General features: G+C 35.3%; 1 protein-coding gene across 5 annotated transcripts in view; it reads left to right on the top strand.

Moving 5' to 3' along the window:
• LOC137650018 (transient receptor potential cation channel subfamily A member 1 homolog) overlaps positions 1-12,382 on the top strand; it is a 195,536-nt gene that overhangs the window by 138,780 nt on the left and 44,374 nt on the right. Inside the window, exon 1 of one of the 5 annotated variants that reach the window (XM_068383022.1) lies at positions 10,728-10,796. The exons of 1 other annotated variant lie outside the window; for it this stretch is intronic. The gene's annotated coding sequence lies outside the window, so the exon portion shown is untranslated. 3 more of the 5 variants (XM_068383023.1, XM_068383021.1, XM_068383024.1) reach the window with 3 other exon arrangements.

Genomic DNA, 12,382 nt, shown 5'->3' with positions numbered 1-12,382 from the left:
ACACGTACAGGGTGGGGGCTATAACTTGTGTGCCTAGCATACACACAGTGGTTGGGGGCTATGACTTGTGTGCCTAGCACACACGCACAGGGTGGGGGATGTGACTTGTGTGCCTAGCATACACCCACAGGGTAGGGGGCTATGACTTGTGTGCTAGCTATGACTTGTGTGCCTAGCACACACGCACAGGGTGGTGGCTATGACGTGTTTGCCTAGCACGCACGCACCGGGGGGGGGGGGGGAGGCTATGACTTGTGTGCCTATCATACACGCATAGGGGGGGGGGCTATGACTTGTGTGCCTAACATACACGCACAGGGGGGGGGCAATAACTTCTGTGCCTAGCACACACGCACAGGGGGGGCCTATGACTTCTAGTCTAAGAGCAACGGCCCAGAGACAAGCTCCAGGCAATCTGGAACGAACACACCGACACATACAGAGACAAACACAGAGTCTCTCTCTCTCTCTCTCTCTCTCTCTCTCTCTCTCTCTCTCTCTCTCTCTCTCTCTCTCTCTCTCTCTCTGTATATATATATATATATATATATATATATATATATATATATATATATATATATATATATATATATATATATATACATATATATATATATTGTATAAGAGAGAGAGAGAGAGAGAGAGAGAGAGAGAGAGAGAGAGAGAGAGAGAGAGAGAGAGTATATTCGCACACACGTGCATATGCGAGTGCTCCTTTTTAAGACAAGTGACAAGTGACCTTAGGTTAGTACAAGTTTAGTGAAAAGTAAGGGCTACCATTTTCTTACCAGCAATGATATTCAGAAAACAATGTAATATAACGTTGCCAGCATAGATACTCAATAAAACCATACCTAATAACGTTGCCGGCAAAGATACTCAGAAAAAAATGCAAGATAACGTTGCCCGCAAAATTTCTCAGAAAAAAATACAAAATGACGTTGCCAGCAAAGACTCTCAGAAAACAATGACAAATAATGTTGCCAGGAAAAATTCTCAGTAAAAAAGTGCAATAACATTGCAAACAAAGATATTGAGATAAAAAAAAAGTGCAATAACGTTGCCAGCAAAGATACTCAAAAACAATGCAAAATAACGTTGCTAGCAAAGATTTTCAGAAAGCCATGCTAAATAACTTTGCCTGAAAGATACTCAGAAACCTATGGAAAATAACGTTGCCAGCAAAGTTACTAGGAAAATAATGCAAAATAACATTGCCGGCAAAGACAATAAAAAAACAATGCAAAATAACGTTGCCAGCAAACACACTCAGAAAGCTATGCAAAATAACGTTGCCAGCTAAGACACTCAGAAAACAATGCAAAATAACGTTGCCAGCTAAGACACTCAGAAAACAATGCAAAATAACATTGCCAGCTAAGACGCTAAAAATAAATCCAAAATAGCATTGCTAACAAAGATACTCAGAAAACAATGCAAAATAACGTTGCCAGCTAAGACACTCAGAAAACAATGCAAAATAACATTGCCAGCTAAGACACTCAGAAAACAATGCAAAATAACGTTGCCAGCTAAGACACTCAGAAAACAATGCAAAATAACGTTGCCAGCTAAGACGCTAAAAATAAATCCAAAATAACATTGCCAACAAAGATACTCAGAAAAAAATGCAAAATAACGTTGCCAGCAATGATACTCATAAGACAGTACAAAATAACATTGCCCACCAAGATTCTCAGAAAAATATGCAAAATAGAGTACTCAGAAAAAATAGAAAATAACATTGCCAACAAAGATACTAACTAAACTATGTAAAATAACGTTGCCAGCTAATATACTCAGAAAATAATGCAAAAAACCTTGTCAGCAAAGATACTCATAAAACAATGCAAAATAATGATGCCAGCAAAGATATTCAGAAAAAAAAGGCAATAACGTTACCAGCAAAGATACTCAGAAAACAATGCAAAATAACATTGCCAGCAAAGAATCTCTTAAAAATTTCAAAATGACGTTGCCAGCAAAGATACTTAAAAAGCAATGCAAAATAACATTGCCAACAAAGATATTCAAGAAACAATGCAAAATAAACGTTGCAAGCAAAGATTCTCAGAAAAAGGCAAAACAACTCTGCCAGCAAAGATACTTGAAAAATAATGCAAAATAACATTGCCAGCTAAGATACTCAGAAATCAATGCAAAATAACGTTGCCAACAAAAAAATCTCAAAAACAATGCAACATAACATTGCCAGCATTGATACTCAAAACAAAGAAAAATAACATTGTCAGCAAAGATACTCACAAAACAATGCAAAATATCGTTGCTAGCAAAGATTCTCAGTAAAAAATTGAAAATAACATTGCCAGCAAAGATAATGAAAAAACAATGCAAAATAACGTTACCAGCAAAGATTATCAGAAAAAAAAAGTGTAATAACATTGCCAGCAAAGATATTCAGAAAATAAAGTGCAATAACATTGCCAGCAAATATACTCAGAAAACTATACATAATAATATTGTAAGCATAGATTCTCAGAAAAAGTGCGAAATAACGTTGCCAAAAAAGATAGTGTAAATACAATGCAAAATGATATTGCCAGCAAAGATACTCAAAAAACAATGAAAAATAACCATGCCAGCAAAGATATTCAGAAACCAATGCAAAATAATGTTGCCAGCAAAAACACTCAGAAAGCAATGCAGAATAACGTTGCCAGCTAAGATACTCAGAAAACAATGCAAAATAACATTGCCAGCAAAGATACTCAGCAAAAAATGTAAAATAACGTTGCCAGCAAAGATACTCAGAAAACAACACAAAATAACGTTGCCAGCAAAGATGCTCACAAAACAATGCAAAATAACGTTGCCAGCAAAGATACTCAGTAAAAAAGTACCAAATAATGTTGCCAACCAAGTTTCTCAGAAAGAATGCAAAATATCATTGCCAGCTAAAATGCTCAGAAAAAATGCAAAATACCAATGCAAGCAAAGATACTCAGAAAACTATGCAAAGATACTCAGAAAACTATGCAAAATAACGATGCCGGCAAAGATACTCAGAAAACTATGCAAAATAACATTGCCAGCAAATATTCTCAGGAAAAATGCAAAATGATGTTGCCAGCAAAGATACTATGAGAGCAATGCAAAATAACATTGCTAACAAAGATACTCAGAAAGCAATGCAAAATAAACGTTGCAAGAAAAGATTCGCAGAAAAAAGGCAAAATAATGTTGCCAGCAAAGATATTCAGAAAAAAGAATGCAATAACGTTGTCAGCAAAGATACTCGGAAAACAATGCGAAATAACGTTGCCAGTGAAGATTCTCAGGAAAAATGCAAAATATCTTTGCCAGCAAAGATACTTAGAAAACGATGCAAAATGACGTTGCCACCAAAGACAATCAGAAAAAAATGCATAATAATGTTGCCAGCAAAGATACTCAGAAAACAATGCAAAATAACATTGTCAGCAAATATAAAAAAAAAGTGCAAAATATCGTTGCCACCAAAGATACTCAGAAAACAATGCAAAATAACGGAGCCAGCAAATATTCTCAGAAAAAAATGCAAAATAACGTTACCAGCAACAAAGATACTATAAAAAAACAATGCAAAATAACGTTGCCAGCAAAGATTCTAAGAAAAGAAAGTGCAATAACGTTAAAGTGCAACAATGCCTTCAAAGATACTCAGAAAACAATGCAAAATAACGTTGCCAGCAAAGATTCTTAGAAAAACTGGAAAAATAACGTTGCCAGGAAAGATACTAGAAAAACAATGCAAAAAAAAAATTGCCAGCAAAGATACACAGAAAACAGTGCAAAATAACACTGCCAGCAAACATACTAAGAAAAAATGTAAAATAACGTTGCCAGCTAACATACACACACACAAAAAGACAATGCTATATAACATTCCTAGCAAAGATTCTAAGAAAAAAAATGCAAAATAATGTTTCCAGCAAAGATTCTCAGAAAATAATGCAAAATAACATTGATAGCAGGGATACTCAGAAAACAATGCAAAATAGCGTTGACAGAAACATTCTCAGAAAAAAAGGTGCAATAATATTGCTGCAATGATATTCAGAAAAAAGTGTAATATTGCCAGCAACAATTCTATGAAAACAGTGCAAAATAACGTTGCCACCAAAGATGCAAAATAAGTTGCCAGCAAAGATACTCAAAACAAAAAGAACAAAATAATGATGCCAGCAAAGATATTCAGAAAAAAAGAGCAATAACGTTGCCAGCATAGATACTCAGAAAACAATGCAAAATAACTTTGCTAGCAAAGATACTCAAAAGAATATGAAAAATAGCGTTGCTAGCAAAGTTACTCAGAAAACAATGCAAAATAACGTTGCCAGCAAACATACTGAAAAACAATGCAAAATAATGTTGCCAGAAAAGATACTCAGAAAGCAATGCAAAATAACGTTGCCAGCAAAGATACTCAGAAAACAATGCAAAATAACATTGCCAGCAAAGATACTCAGAAAACAATGCAAAATAACATTGCGAGCAAAGATACTCGGAAATCAATGTAAAATAACGTTGCCAGCAAAGATTCTGATAAAAAAGCAAATTAAGGTTGCCAGCAGAGATATTCAGAAAAAATGTAAAATATCGTTGCCAGCAAAGATACTAAGAAAACAATGCAAATTAACATTGCCACCGAAGATACTCAAAAAACAATGAAAAATAACCTTGCCAGCAAAGGTTCTCAGAAAAATGCAAAATAACGTTGCCAGCAAAGATATTCAGAAAAAATGCCATAACATTTCCGGGAAAGATACTCAGAAAACAATGCAAAATAATGTTGCCAGCAAACATTCTCTGAAAAAATCCAAAATGACCTTGCCAGCAGAGATACTCAGAAAAAATGCAAAATTACGATGCCAGCAAATATTCTCAGAAAAAAATGCACAATAATTTTGCCACCAAAGATATTCAGAAAAAAAGTGCAATAACGTTCAAAGCAAAGATACTCAGAAAATAATGCAAAATAATGTTGCCAGCAAAGATACTGAGATAACAATGCAAACTAACATTGAAAGCCAAGATTCTCAGAAAAAAGGCAAAATAACGTTCTCAGCAAAGATACACGAAAAACAATGCAAAATAACATTGCCAGCAAAGATTTTCAGAAAAATCAGATATAAAAGTTGCCAGCAAAGATATTCAGAAAAAAAAAGTGCGTTAACGTTGCCAGCAAATATACTCAGAAAACAATGCAAAATACTGTTGCCAGCAAAGATACTCAGATAACAATGCAAAATAATGTTGCCAGAAGAAATTCTAAAAAAAATAAAAAATAATGTTGCCAGCAAAGATACTCAGAAAACAATGCAAAATAACATTGCCAGCAAAGATTCTCAGAAAAAAATGCAAAATGATATTGCCAGCAAAGATACTCAGAAAGCAATTCAAAATAACATTGCCAAAAAAGATACACAGAAAGCAATGCAAAATAAACGTTGCATGCAAAGTTTCTCAGAAAAAAAGGCAAAATAATGTTGCCAGCAAAGATATTCAGAAAAAAAAACTGCAATAATGTTGCCTGCAAAGATACTCAGAAAACAATGCGAAATAACGTTGCCAGTGAAGATTCTCAGAAAACAATTCAAAATAACATTGTCAGCAAAGATACTTACAAAATAATGCAAAATACCATTGCCTGCAAAGATACTCAGAAAATAATGCAAAATAACGTTGCCAGCAAAGATTCTCCGAAAAAAGGTAAAATAACGTTGCCAGCGAAAATACTAAGAAAACAATGTAAAAAAAATGCCAGCAAAGATACTCAGAAAACAATGCAAAATAACATTGCCAGCAAAGATACTTAGAAAACAATGTATAATAACGCTGCCAGCAAACATACTAAGAAAAAATGCAAAATAACATTGCCAGCTTACATGCACAAAAAAAAAAAAAAAAACGATACTAAATAACATTCCCAGCAAAGATTCTTAGAAAAAAGTGCAAAATAATGTTTCCAGCAAAGATACTAAAAAAATGCAAAATAACATTGCTAGCAAAGATACTCAGAAAACAATGCAAAATAACCTTGCCAGTAAAGATTCTCAGAAAACATACAAAATACCATTGGCAGCAAAAATACTCAGAAAACAATACAAAACAACGTTACCAGCAAAGATACTAAGAAAGCAATATAAAATAACGTTGCTGGCAAAGCTTCTCAGGAAAATGCAAATTAAGGTTGCCAGCAAAGATATTCAGGAAAAAAGTGCAATAACATTGCGAGCAAAGATGCTAAAAAAACAATGCAAAATAATGTTGCCAGCTAAGATTCTCAGAAAAAATGCAAAATAATGTTGCCAGCAAAGATACTAAGAATACAAGGAAAACTAACATTGCTAATAAAGATACTCAGAAAACAATGCAAAATAACCTTGCCAGCAAAAATTCTCAGAAATATACAAAATAACGTTGCCAGCAAAGAAACATAGAAAAAATACCATAATGTTTCCAGGAAAGATACCCAGAAAACAAGGCAAAATAATGTTGCCAGCAAACATTCACAGAAAACATCCAAAATGACCTTGCCAGCAAATATTCTCAGAAAAAAATGCATAAAAATGTTGCCAGCAGAGATATTCAGAAAAAAGTGCAATAACGTGGTTGGCAAAGATACTCAGAAAACAATGCAAAATAATATTGCCAGCAAAGATACTCAGATAACAATGCAAATTAACGTTGCCAGCCAAGATTCTCAGAAAAAAATACAAAATAACGTTTTCAGCAAAAATATGCAGAAAACAATGTGAAATAACGTTGCCAGCAAAGATTCACAGAAAAATTCCGAAATAAAGTTGCCAGCATAGATATTCAGAAAATATTGCATTAACTTTGCCAGCAAATATACTCTGAAAACAATGCAAATTAATGTTTTCAGCAAAGATACTCAGATAACAACGCAAAATAATGTTACCAGAAAAGATTCTAAGAAAAATAAAAAATAATGTTGCCAGCAAAGATACTCGGAAAATTGTGCAAATAACATTGCCTGCAAGGAGACTCAGAAAATAATGAAAAATAACGTTCCCAGCAAAGATTCTCAGAAAAAATGCAAAATAACGTTGCCAGCAAAGATTCTCAGAAAAAAATGCAAAGTAATATTGCCAGCAAAGATAATAAAAATAATGCAAAACAACATTGCCAGCAAAGATACTTAAAAAACAATGCAAAATAACGCTGATAGCAAAGATACTCAGAAAACAATGCAAAATAACATTGCCTGCAAGGATACTCAGATAAAATTCAAAATAATGTTGCCAGCAAATATTCTCAGGAAAAATGCAAAATAACATTGCCAGCAAAGATTCTCAGAAAAAATGCAAAATAACGTTTCCGGCATAGATTCTCAGAACAAATGCAAAATAACGTTGCCAGCAAAGATTCTCAAAAAAAAAATGCAAAATAACGTTGCCAGCAGAGATTCTCAGAAAAAATTTAATATAACATTGCCAGCAAAGCTACTCAGAAAACAATGCAAAACAACCTAGCCAGCAAAGATTCTCAGAAAAAAATACAAAATAATCTTGCCAGCAAAGATTCTCAGATAAATAATGCAAAATAAAGTTGCCAGCAAATATTCTCAGAAAAAAATGCAAAGTAACGTTGGCAGCAAGTATACTCAGAAAACAATGCAAAATAACGTTGCCGGCAAAGATACTCTGATAAAATGCAAAAAACGTTGCCAGCAAAGATAATTAGAAAACAATGCAAAATAACGTTGCCGGCAAGGATACTGATAAAATGCAAAAAACGTTGCCAGCAAAGATACTTAGAAAACAATGCAAAATAACGTTGCCAGCAAAGATACTCAGATAACATGCAAAATAACGTTGCCAAAAAGATTCTTAAAAAAAAAAAAGTGCAAAATATCGTAAAAGTGTGATACAGCGATAGAAATTCTAGTTGGTGGTACATGTATTCAGGAGTGATTTCATGTTGATTATATTAGTCCTAGCCTTCACGTTTTGACGTCCCGTTAAAGGAATAAAGAACTAAGAGGACATCGTTCTTTTATCTGGTAAAACACACACTTAATATCTGTTGTAAATAGTGTCACCACATTCAATGATATATGAAGTTCTCAACACTCTCTATTCAATTTTATATTAATCACTAAACATAATTACATAGTTGAAATCTTGGTTACTTTGACACAATCTACTTATGATACTGATACTGACTGTATATATGTCCTTTTCTTTCTTTGGAAAATGCTATATTCGACAGTGCTTTTGCGCTATTTTCCTAAACAAATTTGATCGATTCATGAACATTACTCATTTGTGATATTTTGGAAAATATAAAAACCATGTTTTCACGATGAGTACTCAATATTCCATAAAGCCAATCGACCTGTAATAACAAAGATGCATCAGCACAACAAATACAACAGTAAACAGTAATTGTCCGACGTGCAAGTGCATACCACGTTCGCCTTCTCAATGCACAACAAATGAATGCAAATAAGTTTCTTAGCTGGTATTGAGAGCAGGGGCAACGCTGAATTAGTAAAAAGCCCTTTCACTTTCCCTTATCCTGATGAGTCGGTGGTAATTTTAAATGTTTACTTGCATACTTTAACTCTCTGACCCTCCTTTGGAACAATCCCCCCCCCCCCCACCTCTCTCTCTCTCTCTAGGAAGCCAGGTGGGGAGGCATTTTCAATAAGGCGCCCTCTGTCCATCCTTAACTATGTCACTGATTGAGGGGCTTCTATAAGTAAGATCCCGTGTCTATGCAAGTAGGGGCAATCTAACAATTAGCTGGTGAACCTTAATAACCAAACCTTATCTGCGTATGAAAAGGCAATTGAAAAATCAAGATACGCCCCATGATGAAAATAGTAATCTAATCTATTATTTTGGGGCAGAAGACCCGGCACCAGGTCCTGAGAGGCCATTCAGCCCTCATGTGCGTCGGGATAAAACTCTGAGATTTAATTTTACAGTATTGAAGAAAAGTTAGAGGTTGGATGAAAAGAAAAAAAAAAAAAAGTGGGAACGGAGGTATAGTAGAAGTAGCGCCAAATTGGGAATGCAAAGACCGCCAAGTATAAATGCCTATAGTTCACATCTTGAGGTGCACTGGAAGCAATATTCCCGACAGGAAATAATCTCAACCACTCTGAAAATAACTATAGTGAAAGATTTGAGATAGACATGACAATGATAACAAAAATCCTTATTTTTGCGGACTATGAAAATGTTCTTGAATAACAAGAACAATTAGAGGGGCACTCAATAGAGCGCAGGCCTCCACCGCGAGAGCTTATTTCTCGACCTTGACCTTGACTTTGGACCTTAACATGTATTAATTGGCGTGGTTTTTCATACACTCAAATATGAACCAAGTTTGAAGTCTTTGTGACAACGATGTCCAAACTCATGGATGATTGCGAGAATTGGACATTTTGCTTGACCGTGACTTTCCAAAATTTATTTATTGCCAGCTTTTTACATAGCAGTAAATCCCTGCAAGTTTCATTACTCTACTATTAAAATTCTGGGAAGGAAACTGTTCACAAACAAACACACAAACAGGGGCGAAAACATAACCTCCTTCCAACTTCGTTGACGGAAGTAACAATCATAAATATGAAAATTAAAGTAAGTGAAAAATAATAGAAAAAAAAGCCGAAGGAACGTTTCCCATGTCACCTCCCCCCGCCCCCTCTCAAAAAGACAGGTAGGGGCACACTTCGTTCGATAAAGGATGGCCAGTGTAGTAATACATTTATGACAATAAGACGTTCTTTACAAGCAAGCAAGATTTCAAAGTCAAAAATTAAATTAGTTACTGTTAAACATATATCTCTATACGAAAGATGATTATTAAAAAAGATTTTCCAAGAACTAACTTAGAGAGGCACTGTATTTAACCAATTACAAAGCAGAAAAAAAGGATTGCGGTTTACTTTCTCACTTTGTGTTCGATTACGTGTGTGTGCGTTTGATATCCTGTCTACACTCTTGTACCCAAATACCAAGTGAAGATTTTATCAGGAATTCTATGAGAGAGAGAGAGAGAGAGAGAGAGAGAGAGAGAGAGAGAGAGGAGAGAGAGAGAGAGAGAGAGAGAGAGAGAGAACCCTTTCATTTCAGTTCCAAGTGCCATAAAATCACCTTCAAATTAAAATCATGTCAACACTTACGGACTGCAGAGTTGCAAGAGTCCGTGCTTGGCAAGAAGGGCCAGGCAATCTATAACAACAACAACAGCCATAAAATGTTAATCGGTGAAAGTGTAATTATCAGGAAATTAACCAAGGAAATGACGTTGATTGGCAGCGTCCGCATGATTTTTTTCCCAAGATATTGAATTAACCTATAGCTTTAGAGCATCCGCATTTATTGGTACATTGCATCGATCAGTTGTCATTGCTCTCGCGGACTCTTTTGATTGACGTCTTGTCTGAGGCTACGCCGCTACGGTGATAGCGTCCAGAAAACGTTTTACGTCTGGCATCAAATAAAAAATTTGGTTGGTCACTTGTACCCAATGGAATGTGGCAACATTTGTTTCAAATTATAGATGACATGTTTGAGTATAATTGCAATTTTGAATATCTGTCCATTACCTAACTTTTTCACCTGATAATTACAAACATAATAAAAATAAGAACTTGTTATAAATCTCAAATTAACGGGTATTGGCAACTTTTCATGCATCTGAACCCAACTCGAGGCTGAGTCAGAGCTCAGCCATAGCTTTTATCTGTGGTTGCCACTTGCCGGTCGCTCATACTAGCGGAGTAGCGGGCCAGATTAACGGCAGCCAGGGCCGGGGTCAGTCAGTAACGTTTTGTACTTTGGGAAGTGAATATCACATCATTTTTTCATCAATAGTATTAAGTGTAAAACAGTTCTAGTGTTCACGGTGCTAACTTCAACTCGAGAGCTTTTTGAAAAAGCTCGAATTACCTAAGGTAGGCCTACATACTTTTAAAGATTTAATTTTCTGTAGCAGCGAAAATAACTGTATTGTAGCTTTATAGTGTATTAGTGAGGTCATAGTCGAGTCCCACTCAAGGAGTAAGACGATCCTGTATTCTACAAAGTTGCTGCTTAAGAAATTCTATTCAAAACAAGTTTTCATTATTGTTTGCAAGAGAAAAAGTGGGTAGGACTGCTCTGAAAATTGGTTTTATTTGAAGGTTAGATTGGGCCTTAGGCTGTGATATCCTACACCTCTCTATCTTTTGTGCTTCTTCAACTGCTGATTTCAGGAATTAAAATCTTACGCACCAAGTCAATATTCTACCTTGTATTTTAAAATTGCTACGATAGGATATGTATTAATGTTCCAAGTGTCCCAAGATTATGAGAGAGAGAGAGAGAGAGAGAGAGAGAGAGAGAGAGAGAGAGAGAGAGAGAGAGAGAGAGAGAGAGAGAGAGAGAGAGGGGGGGGGGGATGGCTCCCAACAGAAATCCTAAACTAACAAATTGACAATGATGAAAGATTAAATAAAATACTAGATACTAAAGCTACACCATCCAATCTAAGAAACACGAATTTTGTGTTTGAGAGAGAGACAAAGACGGCAATTGGAAACCAAATTAAAGATAGAGCTTCTCTCTCTCTCTCTCTCTCTCTCTCTCTCTCTCTCTCTCTCTCTCTCTCGGAACCTTGAATAAAATGTAATCATTTCACAAAATATTCATCTAATAACCTTTAAATGACCTGCAAATGGATCTAAGTCCCGAGCTATATACAACAAAGCTTTGCTTCATCTCGGTTGGTTGGTCCGAGTGGAGAAGATACGCACCAGGCCTCTTATTCACCTCAATGTCTCATTATTCAATCTATGGACCCTGCCACTGCGTTGGCCACTTGATCTGTACCAACGAAATTACAACCTTTCGATCACTGCGTGCTGCCCTTGGGGCAAACATACATACTGATGATACTGGCATATGGCCTGATTAATCTAGAGAAACAAAGTGGCCGAATTACTCACAGAGGAAGAACAGAGATGGGGAGAAAACGGTTCGTTAAGGGATTAATTCCTTAATCCATACCCCTCTTCAGGGTAGCTTTCAAAGCCTTTAGGGCTTGCCATCCTTTACAATAAAGAAGGGAAAACGTGTAAAAGAAAAGAAAAAACTAATTATAATTATTTCACAAATGTATATACATACATATGTATACAGCACAAACTATATATATATATTTATATATATATATATATATATATATATATATATATATATATATATATATATGTGTGTGTGTGTGTGTGTGTGTGTGTGTGTGTGTGTGTGTTTTGCAATCAAATAGGAAATGTTCTTTTAGTCTTTAAACAGCGTTTATCAGATGTTTTTAGAGAATGAGTCGATAGACCGGAAACTTCAAAGGAGAGGTTTGTGATAAT

Source organism: Palaemon carinicauda, chromosome 11 (genome assembly GCF_036898095.1).
Source record: "Palaemon carinicauda isolate YSFRI2023 chromosome 11, ASM3689809v2, whole genome shotgun sequence".
Taxonomy (NCBI): Eukaryota; Metazoa; Arthropoda; class Malacostraca; order Decapoda; family Palaemonidae; genus Palaemon; species Palaemon carinicauda.
The sequence above is the reverse complement of the archived record's forward strand: the minus strand, read 5'-3'. Positions and strand labels throughout refer to the sequence as shown.